Source organism: Panthera leo, chromosome A1, assembly GCF_018350215.1.
Source record: "Panthera leo isolate Ple1 chromosome A1, P.leo_Ple1_pat1.1, whole genome shotgun sequence".
Lineage (NCBI taxonomy): Eukaryota > Metazoa > Chordata > Mammalia > Carnivora > Felidae > Panthera > Panthera leo.
Genome location: NC_056679.1, coordinates 199372020 through 199393254, shown reverse-complemented (window position 1 = coordinate 199393254; position 21235 = coordinate 199372020).

Sequence of the window (21235 nt, the reverse complement as noted above, 5' to 3'; positions counted from 1 at the left end):
ATTTCTGTTTCTAGATACAGATCTTTATCTGCATCAAATCTCTACCTTCACTTAGCTTTAGCAGTTTCCTCTGAAAATCCAGTCATGTGAGATTACTAAAATGCACTTATTACCAACTTAAAGCAAAACAACTAATAACCAAATGTCTGCCTGCCTGTTCGCAGCTGAAATGCTTGCATGTACATTCATTCACACACACACAAACACACACACACACACACACAGTCCTTTCTATCACATTCTCTGCTCCCTCTACTCAAGGCTTGTGCCACTATGATATGCAATGGGAAGTATGAATAGCCTGTGGCAAGTTAGAAGTACAGTTATTTAACAAATCATACTCTCTGTCTCTTTGTGCTATATGGGCTTTGCTAGACCAAATGTACAAATTCATACAACTTTGCATAGTCTTGGCAAAATGGAAACAGTTACAAGGTATAAATCTGTATTAAAATTCTCACCAAAATAATACATCCTAAATTAAAACCTATGACCTCCCACAAGCACATATAAATATACTGTCTTCTGGGATTCACAACACAGCACTTGGCATATGCTTGTTGCTTTTTTTTCTCTTTACGTTATCACATTGTATGAGATATTTCTGTAATGTAGTTGTTTATTTAAAAGTTTTTTTCCTCAAACAAGCCTCAGAAGCAGGACAAGCTACATAATTTGAAGACCCAGTGCAAATGAAAATACAGAGCCCTTTGTTCAAAAATCTTCAGAAATTTCAAGACAGTGACACCTGAGATTAAGTCAAGCATTGGGCCTTCTGAGAACAGGGGCCACTTGTGCCACTACAAAGGCTGCACACACATGAGGCCAACTCTGTTCTGCTGGCAAATTCATATTTGTCACCCCCAAGCTTACCGCAGTGTCTGAGAATAAGCACTCAGTAAAAGGATGCTGAAAGATGAAATCAATAAGCAGTTAGGCCCTAGAATTTTACAGTATTCTATAGAGAAAAGTAAAACTCATTTTTATTTTTTAAATAAAAAGTTGCCCTTGGTGTACAGTTATCTTACCTGGAGTTTCTGGTAGATGAAATGAAGGGTTAATTAATCAATTAAAGGATGCTTACTACCTGCATATCTACAGACCTCTTTTCTACCTCTTTTGGAGACTTTAAAAAAAGTTAAAAGTCATAAAGGAAGATGTCAATGGATGCCAATATCCAAGAGACTGGAAATTGGGAGTCTGAGACTTCTTTCCACACTTGGTCCCCTCACCACCACAACCTTCCCATTCACAGCCCATCTATCTGTATGCTTTGCAATACAACATTACACCTTCACAATCTTGCCCTGTCTTTTTATTCCTGTATGTTCCATACTCCAAGCCCAGTAGTTCCTCATATTCCGGAATACAACTTAAATCTTCAGCTGGGAATTTTTGACTGTCTGTGTATACATGATGAAAGATTTGCAAATCTAATTTATCTAATGTACCAGTTGAGATTCTTCTATTAGAATAATATTGTCCAACATTGTTCACTTGAAACAGCTGCTTCTCAGCAGACAGATGACTCCAGTAGTCACCTTCAGCCAGATATCCATCAGAACTACCACCTGGATGAGAGAACTAGCTTTCAAAAATAAGAACTGTCCCCCTTCCCCGCTCCAGCATCTTCTAGATCAGAATCTACACAGAATTTTCTAGGGTCTTCCAAAATGATCAATTATGTTTTTTTCTTTTAATATGTTCCCATTCTGAGTTTTTGGCTTTGGGCCAAGACCTAAACTGGCACTGGACAAACTTATGTATAATAAGAAAAGCTTATGTTCTCATGACATTTATGACCTGATGGGAAAGATAAAGTACCGGAAATTTCATAGGAAGTCATCTTATTGTAATTTCCAGTCCAGATTTGCTAGCTCTCAAGAGTATTCTGAGTTTGGAGAAGTATCCATCCTAGGTGCTTCGATAGACCTGAGCACCAAGTCTTTTGATGTCATCTTATCACGTGCCTAGATCAGATCCTGTTCAGGTTGCAAATTTCCAACCCATCCTGGATGACTCTAAAGACAGGGTCTGTGCTGAGTTGTCTTGCAATTTAAACAGATAGCCTGCCACTCAGCAATCTTCCTGAGTGATATTTTCTTGGTCAAGTTTGTGAGAAACAGTCAAGCAGGAAGGAATAACAGAGCAACTACATACAGCTGAACTTGGAGGGAATGCTATTGAAGAGATTTCAAATACCTGGAAGAAATTCCATAAGGCCCTTAGTGAGTGGAAGCTGTAAGGACTGCAACCCACAACTCCGTATTTGCGCTGCAGACTTCACCTGCCTAGAGCAAATGTTCAGACTTCAAGCTCTTGGCTTCTTTCTCCTATTCTGTGAAGCCCTCTTTTCTATGCTCCTTATCAGCCCTTCTTTGACATAATAATGTCATTTATTCTCACCCTAAGCAAATTGATGGCTAAATCCCCCAAAGGATTTGAAGCATCCCTGCCTTCATAGAAAAGGGCCTGAGCAACTTTTATTATCAGATAAAATCAATTGTCTAAGTTTTCTTTTGGTACTCTTGGCATATGAAAGACTGCTGACAAGGCCAACTTCAAAATTATATAGTTAATGAAACTAAACCAAATGTACTAAAATGTTGGGCCAGAACCACTTTGACATTTATCGAATATTTCAATAACCACACATGTGGCTTCAGTAAAGCTTGCAGCATGCAAATAAAGTGGTTTTTTATTTTGGACAGTTTTCAGATTCAGATCTTCTGATCTATCATGTTTGTTCCTGCTGAGATGTTAAGTTTTGCAAGTCACTGGGTATCTTCTCTCATCAAAACTTTAAAAGTATACATGCATCTCTGTCTACAGGGCAGGTGATCTTATCTCTCCTTTTCATTTCAGCTATTCAAGAATTATTATATTAATGTAATATCTCTAACTGCAAAAGTCCACTTACATCCAAGTTCAAAGAATTAGACCCAGGCACAGTTTGAAAGTCTTAATTATTGCCTAATATAAAATCTTCCCTAAGTACATTTGTAAATCAAAACTACTTCACCTGTGCTCTAGTCAGCAGGCTATGAGCCTACTGGTTCTTTTCCAAGACATGCGATTGAGTCATGCATTCATCCCAGGCACTCCCATGCAGGCATACAGCCTACATTCCTTTCCAAGAAGAAGATACATGTGCCCACATGTCACTGAAACAGGCATGCCCACCACTTAGAACTTGAACTTTACTTTTCCTGGCTACTAAAAGGTAAAGAGTCCCAAACCATTTTGGGGAGTAAGAATTTGACTTACTTACCCAATGAAACATATAAAATATCTGTAATTTATGCACCCACACATATGCATCTATGAATGTGTGTATACATATCTTTGGGATATCTCTTGGCTCTTGGATATCTCTTGGCTCAAACCTTTCCCTACTGAGAAATCCTTTGGTTATAACTGATTATGTTCAGAATTGGTAACAACCAAGATTCTTGGAAATTGCTTTATACTTTATCTTAGGTCAGTTTCCCTGGAAAGAAATCCTGTGATGAGGATTCTTGTGCAACAATTTATTGAGAAAATATCAGGAGAAGGAAAATAAGTCATGCAAGGTAGAGCAATGATCTCATTTCTTCTTTCATTTCAGTGATTTATAAGTCATTGTATCAGTGTAACGGCTCTCATTGCAAAAGTTGTGGGAAAGTGGGGAGGAAGTAAGAAAAAAAAGGCATAGTTTCAGCTGGTGACTAACTTCAGCCTGATCCCACAGGGAGTGCTAAGCAAGAATTGCACCATAGAATTGGTCCAATCTTAAGGCAAGGAAGCCATATTTCTGTACCCTGGGTCAGTTCTCTGGAGAAGAAAATCATCTCCCATGAACGAGGGTTCCCATTTGGTCAAGGGCAAATCTCCAGAGAAGGAGGCCGCTATGAGCCACTAGGTAGCCAAAATTCCCAGCAGCTAGTAGTTAAGTGCACCAACAACATCTTAAGTTAAGGATACCAACAAGATTTACTAGTCTACCCCTTATACTGCTCAGAGCCACTTGATTCTCATATTAAGTTTACTCTTTCCAGGCACAGCTTCTCCAAGATTTAGACCACTTACAAATTCAGGGAAGACTGCAAATGTAGTTTAATAGATCAAACTACAATCAACTGACTGCTGCAGTTGATTTCAAGGTTGTAACTTATACTCTTCATCTCCCTCTTCTGCCACACATTGCAGATTTCTTCCTTCATAGCCCGTATCTGTGCTGAGCTAGGTAGTTTGCTTGGTGGGCCCTCATCCCTAAGAATCTAAGTCCTAGTGACCATCTCCTTATCAGGCTGGGGGTGTTATGGTTGCATTTACACTTAAAACCAAATATGATAAAATCAAAAGATGCTAAAATGGATTGACTTAGTGACAAAAGCGTTCTCCGTGATCCTACCTCCTCATGATAACTAGAGTCAATTATCCTACCATTGTGTAACTATAATCTTAGCCTGCTGGTCCACTGGCATGAAAAGCCCCAAATGACCATTCAACAAATGTTTATAGGGATTTTTACTATGTCTTCTTGAGAAAGAGTTCTCCCTCTCAAAACCAGGACCACCAGATCCACAGGGCTTATAGTTTCAGAATGAGAAGCACAAATTCCCCAAATGGGCCAATACAAGTGATGGTAAATACAGCCACTTCTACTTCTACCCATTGGTTCTCAGACACATAAAACAGCATGTGATAGCCACTGGTTTAATGTGAACACCACATCATGAAGGATGGTACCCCATCTACACTGGATGTCACTCTCAAGTTGATACCTCAACTGAGAAGAGGCAATTCCACTGCACTACCAGGCCATCCAATTTGGGGATGTTGTGGCAGGACTGATGTATCCTATGGTCATGTGAATACCATCTCATCTGCACTGCCATAAACTTGGTTCCTTTGTTCAAAGAAATATTATATGAGATCTTATGTCAATAGATTAGATACTTTGTCAACACTTGGGTTGTGATGTTAGCCAAGGCAGAAAAGATCAATCCACCCTGGAATACAAGACAATCCTATCAAAATACATCATTGTCCCTTTTAGGGTAAAAGGGATATCAGAATGAAAACTTTCCCCCAAGTAGCTGCTTGGTCTCCTTGAGAAATGGCACTTTAATAGGGACCCAGCATTGGTCTTGGTGGCTGATAGACTGGATATTAGAAATAGCAGTAGTTTGATCAGCCTTTGTGAACGAGACAGAACTCATGTTGTTGGGCCCATTCAAAGCCTCCATTCCTATGGCCTCCAACTATGGACACTCCATTCAGAAGCCCACTGCACAATCCCTGAAGTGACTGAGGACAGAGGAGGCTGACATCTATCTTGTCTACTTAGTTGTTTAGCACCTCTTCTGCATTAAGGTGCAACATAAGGTTACTTACATTTTGTGCCCTTTTCTAAAGTTCCAACCATATGCCTCTTGCCCAGACATTATTACCACTGAGCTTCCAATCTTGCTCCTATCAAGCTCCTGAAAAGTCAACTAACCATTCACCACTGCCCATGAGTTTATGTATTTCCAACCCATTAAGCCACCTCCCATCACTCATGAGTATGGGGATATCTTGTCTCAGGCCAGCTTCCACTCCAACAAAGTGACTGAGCCAAATCACTAAACTCACTGAATAACTGCCCATTTGAAGGATTTCCTCTCACTACAATCATTCAGTCCCATCCTTGCATGTGAATGCAGTAGGGCAACAGTTCATTTTTAGTTTACAGCCACATATCAAGTTGAATGATCTGGGAACCAAACTCAGGATTTTGCCTCTCATCAGCCATTTGTAAGAAAGCCCCAAAGGCTGTAGATGTGAGCTGAGGGAGAGGCACTGGTGAAACACTGATATGTGACTTGAGTGTAAGTGTCATGCAGCTTACTTTTGTTCCTTGGAATTGCTCAAGCCCCAGCCTTGGGATGGGATCTACCACTTCCATTTTTCAGTGGATTGCTGTTGGGCCCAAACTTATTGCTGGATGGGCTGACAGTATCCCGCTCATAAAGGGAAGTTATTTCTGAATGGTCACTTGATATCGCATGATTAGATGCTCAACTTCTACTGGAGCCTAATAGCAATCCAGGTATTTTCAAATGGCAGGTAATTCTGTTATGGATGGCCTTGCTCCAGAACTCTGTGCTTAAATTCCCTTACTAGGACTTTCTAGAGGCTCCAGATCGTGCTTTTTTCTAGGAGAGATACCTCTAGCACCAGAGGGTCTGCCAAACCATATTGCTCAAGGGTAGGACTGCTTGTTCCATAGCCTGGACTTGCTGCAGAGTCCTTTATTGCTCTGAGATCCACTCCAAACAGCCTTCACCTTCTCAAAAAATGGGTCAAAGCAGGGGCGCCTGGGTGGCGCAGTCGGTTAAGCGTCCGACTTCGGCCAGGTCACGATCTCGCGGTGCGTGAGTTCGAGCCCCGCGTCAGGCTCTGGGCTGATGGCTCGGAGCCTGGAGCCTGCTTCCGATTCTGTGTCTCCCTCTCTCTCTGCCCCTCCCCCGTTCATGCTCTGTCTCTCTCTGTCCCAAAAATAAATTAAAAAAAAAAAAAAAACGTTGAAAAAAAAAAAAATGGGTCAAAGCAATACTCCCAACTAAAGAATATGCTGCTTCCAAAACCCAAACAGACCTACCAAGGTATATGCTTCTTTCCTAGTGTTACGGTGTATGGTGCAATAATTCGTCCTTGACATTCAGTGAAAATGTTCCAGCATGTCTCACAACACTGGAAACTATAAAAATGTCACTAACGTGACAGACTCCCGAATCTTTTTAGAATTCATCTCTTCCCCTCACGAGCACATGTGTCTTACCAAGACATACACTTACTACTTTTTGTTCGTCAGATCTAATTAGCAAGATATCATCAACAAAGTGGACCAATCTACAGAATATCCAAATGATCCAGCTCTCTTTAGTTTACATTGTGACAAGGAGAGGAAAATGAACATAGCCCTGGGATAAGACCACAAATATATATTGTTGTCCATCCCATGTGAATAGGAACTGCTTCTGACTCTCATTCTTTATGGATATTGAAATAATGTACTTGCCACCTCAATAGTTTTATACCACATAAAGAGGCTGTGTTATTCTGATCTCATAAAGATACCAGATTTGGCAGAGCAGCTGCGGTTAGTTAAATTTGCAATTAGTCCACTGTCATCCTCCCATGAGCCATCCAGTTTTTGTAAGAACCAGACTGGTGAATTAATTGGGGATATGATAAAGATTACCACCCCTACATTCCTTAAAATTTTAATCTACCGACCTCTTAAAAAATGATATTGTTTTTATGTACTATGACAAGGTGGACAGGGTGGAGGCAGTTTCAAAAACTACCTGGCTTCTCTGACTACAATAGCTTTTACTCTAAAGGTCAAGGAATTAATGTGAAAGTTGTGCTGATTACAAAGTATGTTCTTCTGATTATGCATTCAAAAACAGAGGTAATGACCACTAGGTGAATCTCTAACCCTGGTGAACACACTGAAATAGACATAGACAAAGACTTCATTTTTTTTTAACCTGATCCCATATGCTTCTACTCTAACAAGAGACGATTGAGGGACTCCGCATCCCTAGGTACCAGGATCAACAAAGACCCAGATCATTAGTTCTTGAAATGTTAGGGTATATCCCTCTCCAAAGTATACAGTTACCCAAATAAGTGGCAGTAGGGTCTTTGAGGGAAGGACTGGGTGTCTCACTGCTCTGTATACTCATGGTGTTGCTAAGTCCTTTTATATGGATTTCTGGTTACTCCTTCAGTTGATGGGCTCTATGCCTAAGAATCTCCTCAGTATGTAAACTGGGCAAAGAACTGTGATGTTCTGGCAGTTGCCTTCAGCTTTCTGATCTCATATTTATTATCTGTGTTGATTGCTACATATATTAAACAATAAATCTTGCCCCTAGGAGCATGATGCTATATTAGCAATCTCCATAGATCTCTGTGGATAATGCCTCCCTGGCTGCCATTCCAAGCTTCTGCCTATTATGATAACTATGCCCACCTTACTCTGTCAGTTTAGTACTACCACCTGGCTACTCCCAGATCCTATCATTCTCAGTTCTGCAACAGTATCTTCTATTCTGCTCTAGTGTAGAGCACAGCCACCTCGTGCTTCTTAAAAATTCTCCCTTACTGGCACACTTCTTACTGTAATGAGTAAAGTCTTCTCCAGGACCTCCCAAGGAATACAATCACATGGTGGCTTTTCCAGTCTTAAGTAATAGCCCATTCTAACATGCCCACTTTCTGAGCCTCTTAATACTTTCCTTCATAGTCTGCCACAGAAATGTTGGCACCTCTATCTCATTAAATGTAGAGCAGCAGTTGGCAAGCTATGGCCCTTGAGCCAGATCCAGCTCCTTCCTTTTTTTGTAAGTAAATTTTTATTGGAATACCCAATTTATTGGCCACACCCATTTGTTTATATATTGGTTATATTACTCTCAAATTTTAAAATACTTGCTATCTGGCCCATTACAGTAAAGGTTTGCTGACATTTGATATATGGCATTGCTTTTTCCAATCTTCTAAGAACCATCCCAGTAGAGCATTAAAACTGTCTCTTCAGACCACTGCCAGAATGTTAAATCTTGTGTTGCAGAAAAGTGCCTCATATCAATACATGATCTCTAATCCAGCTTTATATTCCTTCCCAGTAGCTTCGGGATCTGTTTATAGGCATCTCTTCTTAGATCCTGCCAATACACATTTAACTAAGGCCAGCAGATTTTTTAGTACTCAATACCTCTTTTTTAGCAGGCTAATACTTCCCCAGTCTAACTTTGTTGAAATTTGACTGAAGTTATGGGTCTTGTAGGCAGGAGAAGAAATAGGAACCGCTCCTGAGGAAGATTTTCCCAAAGATGCCTTTCTCCTTTGAGACTTCTGCATGGTCTTTAAGCAGGGGAGAGGGAACTTTATCTTCCACTAAAAGATAATGGTCAATTCTGAAAAATCAGAGAGTTCAGGGAAGTCTAAGATTTCAAGGTACCCAAGCGCATCTACTTAGATATTTCCATCTCAGGCTCCCACTTTCTTATCAGATCTCTGACTTTGGATTAGGAGACCTTCTTAAAGCTGAGAATTCACCTTTCTCTAAAGTCTTCTGCCACTTACAATTATGTCCTGTTCCAAGCCATCAGCTTTGTCTGCCCTCAATCTACAGAAATTAGAGGATTTCTGACTCATATTTCGCTTTAAACTACTGATTAATAGATGGAAATTTATCATGATCTCCCTTCAATATATAAATGCCATTTAGCAAAAGCAAACCATTCTACAGTCCATAGAGCTACTCTTTTTCTTGTGCCTTTCAAATGCCAGAAACTGTATCAGTTAGTATACCTCCTTCCATCTGTATCCTGTCAGTTCACCATAGGCGAGCATCTTAGCAAGTGTACTTTTGCAGCATGCCAGGAACTACCAAGGCTCCACCTATCCAGGCTGGGGTTTTCAGTGCCACCTGGCCAATGACTAACCCAACTCCAGAATCCTATTTGAAGAGTTCACTTCTTAGGACTATTCTTAGTGCCAAATACCCTAGAAGCAGAGCCTGAGATGAAAAGTCTTGTATGAGTAATTTATGGAGAGATTACTTTCAGGAGAAAAGGAGTAAAGAAAACAGGATATGCCATGGTAAAACTAAATAAGGATGTAGTCTCAGCTGCAGATCAGCTTTGCCTCATTTATATAGGAATTCTGAAGCATAAATATATCACAGATTTATTCCTACCTTGAGGCAAGGAGTCTCTGCACTGCTCTCTTCAACTCCTCTCCTATCCCCAGAGGCATAGCAGCCAGGATGAAGTACTTCCCATTAGTTTGTGAGAAACTGTCTGGAGAGGGAGGCTACTATAAGTCTTTAGGAGCTGGCACTCACAGATGAGGGATGGGTATGCTAGCATGGTAAATGGGATCTGGGTGGGTGCCAGTAGCCTAAATATGTTGGGAAAATAATGCTGCTTAAACTTAACAGCAGTCTCCTTGGTGCTCTGATTCATGCCTTCCTGATCATCTGTCCTATTGAACACTGGCTGTCCTTAATTTTCATTTGGGACAAGAACTACCCCTAGATGTAGGAGGAATGGAGGTTTGGTTTGAATTTCAGGAATGCTAACCAGTCTCTTGATTATTCTAACATAAGTCTTCATTTATTTTGGCTAAATCAAAGAACCCTGAAATGTAAACTTTCTCAACAGGATCACACTCATCAACATTTTATTGTGAATTCTGTTGTCAAGTCTTTCTAACTGGACCAGTATTAGCACAAAAATACAGAGAGAAATGGGGAGGAAAGAGGGAAGTTTGAGGCAAGGCAATAACTTTAGGATGTCAGACCCTTGAAGAAGAACTACAAAAGCAAAAGGTAACATGAGGAAACCACATATTTGATAAAGGTTCACCATTAGACATATCCCGGTGGGAAGGTGGAAGGAAGTAAAAACAAACTTCACCAAATTTTCTTACAATAATTTACTTGGATTTGACTTTTGGTAGGTTAGACCCAGGAAGAACTTCAGTTTACTGTGAAAAGTAAGAATTATTCCTGATCTCTGATAATTACTCTTAGTTTTCCTATAACAGTGTTATCAAGAGAGAAAGTAGGTTATTCCAGGTTATAGCACCACTGAGAAAAGAAAAAAAAAAACCTCTTTATTTAGGATTTGTTTCCAATCCAGGCAACTAATGTATCCACTCTATTCCAATAAATGGAATAGAAGTCTACAGAATAGAAGTGCTAATAAAACTGAGCGCAGACAAAAGTATTGTAGGTACTCAAGGGAAAGAGTTTTAAGAAAATGGCATGATGAGCAAAATCATTGTCCTCTAAGTTACAAGAATTTGCTGGATTCAATATTGTGTGAGCTTGGAGGAGCTGTAGCAGTTCTGGCTATCCCATTAGGTCCCCAAGTAATCTTGAGGGCTCTTAGTGAACTGGGAAATTCTGTAGTCCTCTGATCACAAAAGAGACTGAAAAGGGGGATGCAACCCAGGGAAGAGAAGCAAAGTCTCCTAGCAATCTAGTGCTGGAACTAGTACTAGATTCTGACCTTTCTCACTGTGTAGCCAGTGCTGCTTCTACTCATCCCCCTTCCCTATTCTCACATCCCCTGACATGGGATTGCTCTCTGTTCACAGCTAGAACAATTCTGTCTGCAACCTAGTCTTACAAGGTTTGGTATTCAAACAAGGTCAAAGCTATGCACACAAATGTTCTCCCTGGCTACTTATCATTATATCTATGAATAATTTACTAAAGTAACTTCAGAGAAAGGGACTAAAGGGAAGTTGTCTCTCTACATAAGGATATTTTAGGCTAATGGTATGGCCATCTTGTTTAAAAATGAAATGGAGATATCAATGTCAATTATCACTTATCTCACTTTTCTCGAAGATTGTCCATACTCAGAGCTATGTATGTAAATACCCTTAGCAAACTTATTTTTAAATTAGGACACATACAACTACCTGTAACTGAAATGGTCTATTTGCTATTTCAACCTCCACTATATCTGGTGTGTTGTTTTTTTTTTTTTTTTCAAAGAGTCATGCTATACAGAGATGAGGAAACATTAGAAATGCTTTCTGGAGTCCTATATATGCCATTTCTTTCTGTAAGTTCTTAAGAGAGCAAAGTGAACATTTGAATTGAAACTTCAAAAATATGGACAATTCCAGGAGTCAGAGAAAGGGTTAAAGGATGGTATCTCAGATTGAGAAAACAGCATGGTTATACAAGTAGAGAAAGAAACATAGAACATGTGTAATATTCAAAAAGATCTTTGCAACCCAGATGTCATCTAGATCTTCCCAGCCCTTTCAAGATAGATATATATACACACATACCACTTCTTACAACCATTTACCTTTAGTGGCTCTCAAACTTTAATGTACATTTAATTAAATTCTAATTCTTTAGGCTTGAGTGGAAGCCTGAGATATTACATTTTTAACAAACTCCCAGGCAAGGCTGATTCTGCTAGTCTGTGGGCCACACTTCACATAGCAAGGACCTAACAAATACACACATGCACATGAACATACAGAGGTTTGATGTGAGTGACTGTTGTTATTTGTGGCAGAATTGTTGAGTAGGGGCTAAGCACCACATCTGGATGACATATTGTGAAGTAGGGAGTAACTTGCACAGGTTGGAAAGAGAAATCCCTAAACTCAGCTAATTTAAAAGAAATAAGAGCTCAGATTCTGGATCTCCATGATACTGTAACCCTCAGAGACTTATTGAAGTAGGTTGTTGGACATCTATAAGACATGGACTAGGGTGTTTAGTCCATTTTATAAAAGGGGCTGGAAAGATCTAAGTGACATCTGAGTTACAGAAATATTTTTGAACATTGCACATGTTCCATGTTTCTCCTCCTCTACTTTTATGACCATTCTATTTCCTCAATATGGAATATCATCCTTTAACCCTTTCTCTGACTCCAAGAATCATCTCTATGCTTGGAGACTCAATTCAAATGTTCACATTGCTTTCTAAGAACTTACAGAAACCTCTTTGACTTCAGCCATGGCAACTTATTAGACATGTCTCCAGAGACAAGGGAAACAAAAACAAAAATGAGCCATGGGACTTCATCAACATAAAAAGTTTCTGCACAGCAAAGGAAACAATCAACAAAACTAAAAGGCAGCCTACAGAATGGGAGAAGATATTTACAAATAACATATCTGATAAAGAGTTAGTATCCAAAATCTATAAAGAACTTATCAAACTCAACACCCAAAAAACAAATAATCCTGTGAAGAAATGGGTAAAAGACATGAATAGACATTTTTCCAAAGAAGCCATCCAGATAGCCAACAGACACATGAAAAGATGTTCAACATCACTCATTATCATTGAAATACAAATGAAAACCATGATGAGATACCTACCTCACACCTGTCAGAATGGCTAAAACCAACAATACAAGAAACAACAGAGGTTGGCGAGGATATGGAGAAAGGGGAACCCTTTGCACTGTTGGTGGGTATGCAAACTGGTGCAGCCACTCTGGAGAACAGTATGGAGGTTCTTCAAAAAGTTAAAAATAGAATTACCCTATGATCCAGCAATTGCACTACTAGGTATTTACCCAAAGTATACAAAAATACTGATTCGAAGGGGCACATGCACTCCAATGTTTATAGCAGTATTATCAAAAATAGCCAAATTATGGAAAGAGCCCAAATATCCATTGACTGATGAGTGGATAAAGAATACATGATATATATAGGAATATTACTCAGCCATCAAAAAGAATGAAATCTTGCTATTTGCAACAATGTGAATGGAGGGTAGAGTGTATTATGCTAGGTGAAATAAGTTAGTCCGAGAAAGACAAACACCGTATGATTTCACTAATATGGGGAATTTAAGAAACAAAATAGATGAACATAGGGGAAGGGGGAAAAAAAAGAAGGAAGGAAACCATAACAGACTCTAAACTATAGAGAACAAACTGAGGGTTGATGGAGGGGAGGTGGGATGGGGATGGGTGAAATGAGTGATGGGTATTAAGGAGGGCACTTGTGTTGAGCACTGGGTGTAATATATAAGTGATGAATCACTAAATCCTACTGCTTAAGTCAATATTACACTATATGTTAGCAAACTAGAATTTAAATAAAAATTGGGGGATAAAAAGAACCTATAGAAAGAAACAGCAGATGTAAGACTTCAGAAAGCATCTCCAATTTTTCCTCATCTCTAAATAGCATGACTCCTTGACCAAAAAAAGCACCAAATGTAGTGGGAGTTGAAATTGTAAGTAGACAGACCATTTCAGTTACAGGTAATTGGGAGGAAATGTGCAATAGCACACCATGATATAGTATTTCTGCTTTACCAACAAAGTAAACATAAATAACCTCAAGAGCATAGGTAATAGTAAAATGTAGTAAAATAATCACAAAACAATTACTCTTGAGTATTTTTTACCTTTGCTTTTAATATAATTTAATTATAAGGTTACATAATTTAACTTTTAATAATGACTGCTTTTAATGACCAGTTTGCAGAATTCATGAAATGTTAACAATGGGCTCTTGTGAGGAAGTACAGACCAGTTCCATAATGTCAAATGCTTCAAGTTCTAATCAAACCAGTTATTCTGTTACTAAGATCTGAACTAATATTTTTTCCTAGTGTCTGAATGTCCTCATTCAAGTTTAAAAATGTAAAACCATCTCCTACATTTCAATGTTTCCATATTAAATAACTTGTTGATGAATTCTATAGTCACTACAAGTCTACTGAAGGTAACAAAGTGAATAAGCTCTCAGTCTCAAGGACAATTTGAAACGAAAATGAAATAAACACTCTTCTATTTTAGTCTGTAACAAAGAACACTTTCAAGGTGTATTGAAGGGTTTTCCAGAGGCCGATTTGAGATTTTCTTCACTTGTGATGCTTATCCCTATTGTGTCTGGCACCTAGATTCTCCACAGATTAAGTGGTCTAGGCTGTCCGCCTTCGTTCTACCTTGAGCCACTCAATAACCTCATGAGGATGATGGGACAAGTCCTGTGACCTCTTGGTGTTTCCTAAAGTGTAGAATAAGATAAATAATGCAGAGTAAAATTTACATGATTGTGTAAAGATTTCTTATTGGTTACCTACAAGCCTAGAATTTTTGAAATGGGACCCATATCACTTGCCTTAGAGATCATAAACACAGCATTATAATGTGAGTCTTCCCTCATTTTATAAAAAAGTAAAAAATAGGGGCGCCTGGGTGGCGCAGTCGGTTAAGTGTCCGACTTCAGCCAGGTCACGATCTCACGGTCCCTGAGTTCGAGCCCCGCATCAGGCTCTGGGCTGATGGCTCGGAGCCTGGAGCCTGTTTCCGATTCTGTGTCTCCCTCTCTCTCTGCCCCTCCCCCGTTCATGCTCTGTCTCTCTCTGTCCCAAAAATAAAAATAAAAAAAAAAAACGTTGAAAAAAAAATTTTTAAAAAAAGTAAAAAATATGATAATCTTATATGCTTTAGAATAGTATTATCCAATAATCTTTCCATGATGATGCTAATATTCTATATCTGTACTGTACAACATGGTAATCACTAGACCCATGAGGCTATTGAGAACTTGAAAAGTGGCTAGTGTAACCAGTGAACTAAATTTTTTATTTTAATTTAACTTACACTTAACAAGCCTCATATATCTAATGACTACTGCATTAAACAGAGCAGCTCTTCACAGCAACAGATACAGACAGGCTCCATCCTTAATTGCCTGAGATTTCTATTTTGGAATCTGTAATAGTAGCACAAAGATCTATCTGATTTATATAAATGTGTATAAATGAAGTATTTTTTAAATCAGATCTATCCACAAATAGCTCACTGTAGTTCACAGTGAACTCCTAAACAATTCTACACTAATAAGTAATCAAATTATGATATGTAAGACATGATTTACCTCCTTTGGCATATGAAACATTGCACAAAGGTTATTCTCGTAGTTTTCTGAGAGATCTAGAGAATAACCTAATGCCCTGAATGTTTAGTGGTTAAGTTGGAAGATGTGAAACTACAAACAAGAAAACTCAAAGTGGGGAAGGGCTGCTTGGATGGCTCAGTTGGTTAAGCATCCAACTCTTGATTTCGGCTCAGGTCATGATCTCATGGCTCATGAGATCAAGGCCTCTCTTGGGCTCTGTGCTAACAGCCTGGAGCATGCTTGGGATTCTCTCTCTCCCTCTCTCTCTGCCCCTCCCTCACTCACACTTTCTCTCTCAAAGTAAATAAATAAACTTAAAAAAATAAATTATTAAAAGTAGGGCAAATATCCAAAGAAGTCACACTAAGTGCTATTGGAAGAAGAAAATGCTAATATCAAATGAACAGCCTACTAAGGAATGATTCTCTACCCAGCAGAATTTCCATGATATGATCTTTGTTGGAAAAAAAAAAGACAAACCCTTAGGACAGAAGCTGTTATTTCCCTTCTCTCTTTTTGGAGCTGTCAAAGCTGCCAAGGGTCAGTCTGGAAAGCCTTCGGGAAGGAAATAAAGGACTTTGGGTGTTAGATTTGCATTCTTGACTTTCAGGTTCATGCTAAGCATCTGAATTGACCTTTAACAAGTAAGTAGGATTGCAACTTCCTAATGTCTCTATTATATCAGAAGTGACACAATAAACCACTATTAATTTGGTGGACCAGAACACTAGGACAATACTTTAGTAGATATCAAGAGCACTAAATCATGCTATACTCAATCAAAGGGCAAACCCTTGGGCACCCACAGAGAATGGAAAATGTCACACTGGGGCAAAGGGATGCCTGGAAATACTGCTTTCTTAGCTCTCTTATCCATTTTTCTGCTGGAACATTAATGAATTGAGCTAAAGAATTATTCCACCCAGGAAAATCTATTCAAACAGTCTCAACATGGTATGAAAGCATACTTATTACACAAAAGCAATATCAAAAAAGGCATCTGTTTGTTTTCCATATTTTTCCCAATGAGAATGACTTAGAACTACCAGATACCTTTGTATTTTCTATACCACTACCAGAAGAGTCTTTAGACATATTTGACAAGCAAATATTCAATGTTTTGCTGAGAATGATGCAATGAATTAATAACTCTAAATTAATACTTAGTCTATACTTTTATTTTTCCAAAATGTTGCTGCTCTTTAAAGTAATCTCCATTCAAGAAAGGTCCTGTAGTTAATGTTGAAAGTGCAACTCCTGTCCTGCAGTATCTATATCCATGCTTTGGCTATTCTTTCAAATCAAGACTTTCAGGGCTAGTATCCAAAATCTATAAAGAACTCACCAAATTCCACACCTGAAAAACAAATAATCCAGTGAAGAAACGGGCAGAAGATATGAATAGACACTTTTCTAAAGAAGACATCCAGATGGCCAATAGGCACATGAGAAGATGCTCAACGTCACTCCTCATCAGGGAAATACAAATCCAAACCACACTGAGATATCACCTCACTCTGGTCAGAGTGGCTAATATGAACAAATCAGGAGACTATAGATGCTGGAGAGGATGTGGAGAAACGGGAACCCTCTTGCACTGTTAGTGGGAATGCAAACTGATGCAGCCACTCTCAAAAACAGTATAGAGGTTCTTCAAAAAATTAAAAATAGATCTACCCTATGACCCAGCAACAGCACTGCTAGGAATTTACCCAAGGGATACAGGAGTGCTGATGCATAGGGGCACTTGTATCCCAATGTTTATAGCAGCACTTTCAACAATAGCCAAATTATGGAAAGAGCCCAAATGTCCATCAACTGATGAATGGATAAAGAAGATGTGGTTTATGTATACAATGGAATACTACTTGGCAATGAGAAAGAATGAAATCTGGCCATTTGTAGCAATGTGGATGGAACTAGAGAGTATTATACTAAGTGAAATAAGTCAGGCAGAGAAAGACAGATACCATATGTTTTCACTCATATGTGGATCCTGAGAAACTTAACAGAAGACCAGGGGGGAGGGGAAGGGGGAAAAAGTTACAGAGAGGGAAGGAGGCAAACCATAAGAGACGTTTAAAAACTGAGAACAAATTGAGGGTTAATGGGGGTGGGGGGATAGGGGAAAGTGGGTGATGGGGATTGAGGAGGCCACCTATTGGGATAAGCACTGGGTGTTGTATGGAAACCAACTTGACAATAAATTATATTTTAAAAATCAACCTTTTTGAATGACATTCAAGTGTTTTCCTTGATGTCATTCAAGTGTTTTCTTACTTGTGACCATCTGAACACCAAGCAGTATTTCCCTCTTTGAGATCTAGTTCCTCATATTCTAGTTGTGGCACTTTACAAATGAGGTGACAACCTTTGTAGGTAAAATCAGTATGTTCAAAAAGAAGTTTTAGTTCCCAGGAATTATTTAGATGCTTCTTCTTATATTGGAAATTTGTCCAATTCAACATCTGTATCATATATTATTCCATTTTATTCCCAGAGATGCTGAAATTGTCATTAAAATTGGATTCTGATTCGACATCAGAACTATTACCCATCTAAATCAATACTCTGAAAACTCTAAGGCCAAAGTGATTACCAAGCTACATTCCTTAGATATCAGCAGATTATGCTACTCAATCCTAACATGTACTGGAAGGTAATGCTTTATCATCTGGAATAATTAAATCTCAGCAAAGCTGTTAGAGAATTCCTGGCTTGCCTTAAATACTTTTGACCCATTTTGAAAATTTCAATAGCAGCAAAATCCATGGTCTAGTTCAAGAGTCTAGCAGGAATGTTGGGAGGGAATTCAAGGGAATGTATAAAGGGATCATGAAGAATACAGTTCTAGGATCAATGCACAGGAAAATGTGCACTAGATGTGAATCCTTTGGCAGGAGGTATATGGCAATACAAGCCAAATTTTATTAATGAATTCCAAAGACAGTGGAAATGTCTCTGTTTTTTATTGAATGTTGCTTGAAATAAATGGGCAATTGCCAGGGGTGTGGACATGTTATTTTCTATGAACCTTTCCATTCTAATGACATATTTTACAATGGGATTTGACATGTAATACAAACACAGTTCCCAAAGCATGTAATATCCATCTCAGTTACTAATAATACTAAAGTTGATTTCATTGTTTTCCCCATTTTAAATCTATTTACTATGTACAATAGCCACCCACTGACTTTCTAATGTTAATATTGATTTCTGTTGGATGACTATGTAAGAAATACCAGTTTTCACTTTTAACACTTTGGGGCACATTTATTGGAATGTAGGTCACACAAAAAAACAAAATGGGCTAATAAAAGAAGATTTCTGTATGTAAGATTTGGCAAGATTTCTCAAATGCACAAAATAATGCAGATGGAAATAAAAAATATTCTTTTCATATATTTGAAAAAAACAGTAGCTGAATAGATTACACATGAATTTAGTACTTTAATATTCTGACTTCAGTTTTGAATGCTTTTATTAGGCAACATCGTTATATATAAATTGATGAATTCATATACTAACAATTTTACTCAAGAACATAATTCTTGAATAAGATTGCACTGAAATGTACATACCTCTTATTCAAAAATTCACAATTTTATAGGCAAAGTGGAAAGAAAACTTTTTTCTAAGTGAGCAAACATACAGCTTTACTTTCTCTATACTTCAATTCTACCTACTACAAAATGAGCATAGGGCTATCCTGATGCTATGAAAATCTGTTCTTGGGTATAAAGAGAAAAGTCCCAAGAGAGGCAGCCATGCCCATGTCCTTTACAGGTACAAACATTCACAAAAGAACTCACATAGCAAGGGTGATGATGTATATTCCCATTCACTAAGTGTGATGTATCCTAAAAGCCAAGAGGGCTATGGCTCACAGCATTCTTGTGGTACATCTACAAATGATGTAATGATGTGGCAACTCTGAAACCTATCAGCAGATATGCAGCCAAGAGGATTTACGGCATGGGGGTGAGGGAGAATATCGACTCATTTTACAGTAGAGGTAAATCTATGTGCCCTGTTAGGATTTAGGGAGGCAAATACATGAACATATAACACCTCCTCAGTTCCCATGAGGCATTCAAAACCAACTGAGAAATGGACATCAGAGGTCATACAGAGGAAAAGCAAATGTAAGCTTATCACCATTAAAGCTGATACTGGAGAATCAGCAGATAACCTTAAAAATCAGATTCTGGCATTTTACATGTGTAAGTAAGTCAGTCAAAGACAAATACCATATGATTTCACTCATATGTGAAATTTAAGAAATAAAATGAAGATGAACATGGGGCAGAGGTGGTGGGGAGGCAAACCAGGAAACAGACTCTTAACTATAAAGAACAAGCTGAGGGTTACTGGAAGGGGGGGGTGGGTGGGCAGGAGGGATAGGTTAAATAGGTGATGGGTATTAAGAAGGGCACTTGTTGTGATGATCACTGGGTGTTTAATGTAAGTGATGAATTGCCAAATGCTATACCTGAAACTAGTATTACACTGTATGTTAACTAAGTGGGATTTAAATAAAAATTGGGGGCGGGGGCAGCCTAAAGTTTTAAAGGTCAATAGGCCTGGCTGGGATAGAGCATGAAGAGAATTGTACTGCTCTTGGAAAGAAGGTAGGTAAAAAACCTGTGGACATATAGCATGGACACAGCAATCTGAAGGGCACCTGGGGCATGGAGTGGAAAGGTGACTTTTTCAACTTGGAGTGCATCCCAGAGAGGTATGATTCATAGGGAGACCCCTCCAGGAACTAAAGAACTGGCCAGGGCCATTTTCCTACCCCACCCCTCAGCACAACCACGGGGCCACCTGCAGGAACCAGCACAGTGCCAACACAAGCTACCTAACTTGCTCACACCAAGCCCCATCTCCCAATGCTCTAAAGGAACTGCCCTTCCCAGTAAGACTTGCCTCAGTCCCAGAGTGGCAGGCCCTCTTTCTCAGAAGACCAGCTCAAACCTCTGCTCACACTGCCTCATTCAACCCAGGAGTTTTGTGATGCCTTAGTTCCAGTGGTGGTGACAACAGGTCTCATTTCACAAACATACCAGAGCACATCTAGTTAAAACATGCCACATTCAGGCCAGAGACAAAACACTGCCCACAACAGGCAGAGAGAGACTCTATAGATGACTGGCATGAAGGATAAAGTGGCTGAGAAAAAAAAAAAACGGCAGAGCATACACAGCACACATTGGAGACACTCCCAGAAGTGCCAGGCCCTGGTGAACAGGGGACACTACACTACAGAGGATTATACGACCTCTTCATCATAAGGTGATTACCCTCAAGAATAGGAGACATAGCTGACTTTCCCTAACACATTCTATGTGTGTGTCATTTGCCTACTTACTGCCACACTTAAAAACAAATAGATTTATGTGACCTGGCATATGGCAGCAGAGTAGGAGGACCTTAAGCTAACCTCAAACCATGAATACAACTAGATAACTATCAAATCACTCTAAATACCTCAGAAATTCACCTAAAGGATGACAGAACAAACTCCATAACTAAAGGCAGAGAACAAGCAACATCAAAGAAGGTAGAATGTACAGAGACACAGTTTGGTAGAGAAGTAGAATATACCCACTGTGGTGGGATGGAGCTGAAGTCATGGAGAAGAGCAAGAGACAGACTACAACACAGGGAAATGCAGGGAGTGGGGGGAGACAATCCCCACAACAATTCACTTGGAAAACAAGAAGAGCAAAATTTTGTGATTTCTGGCAACCATTAAATCTTAAAGCCTGGAGTT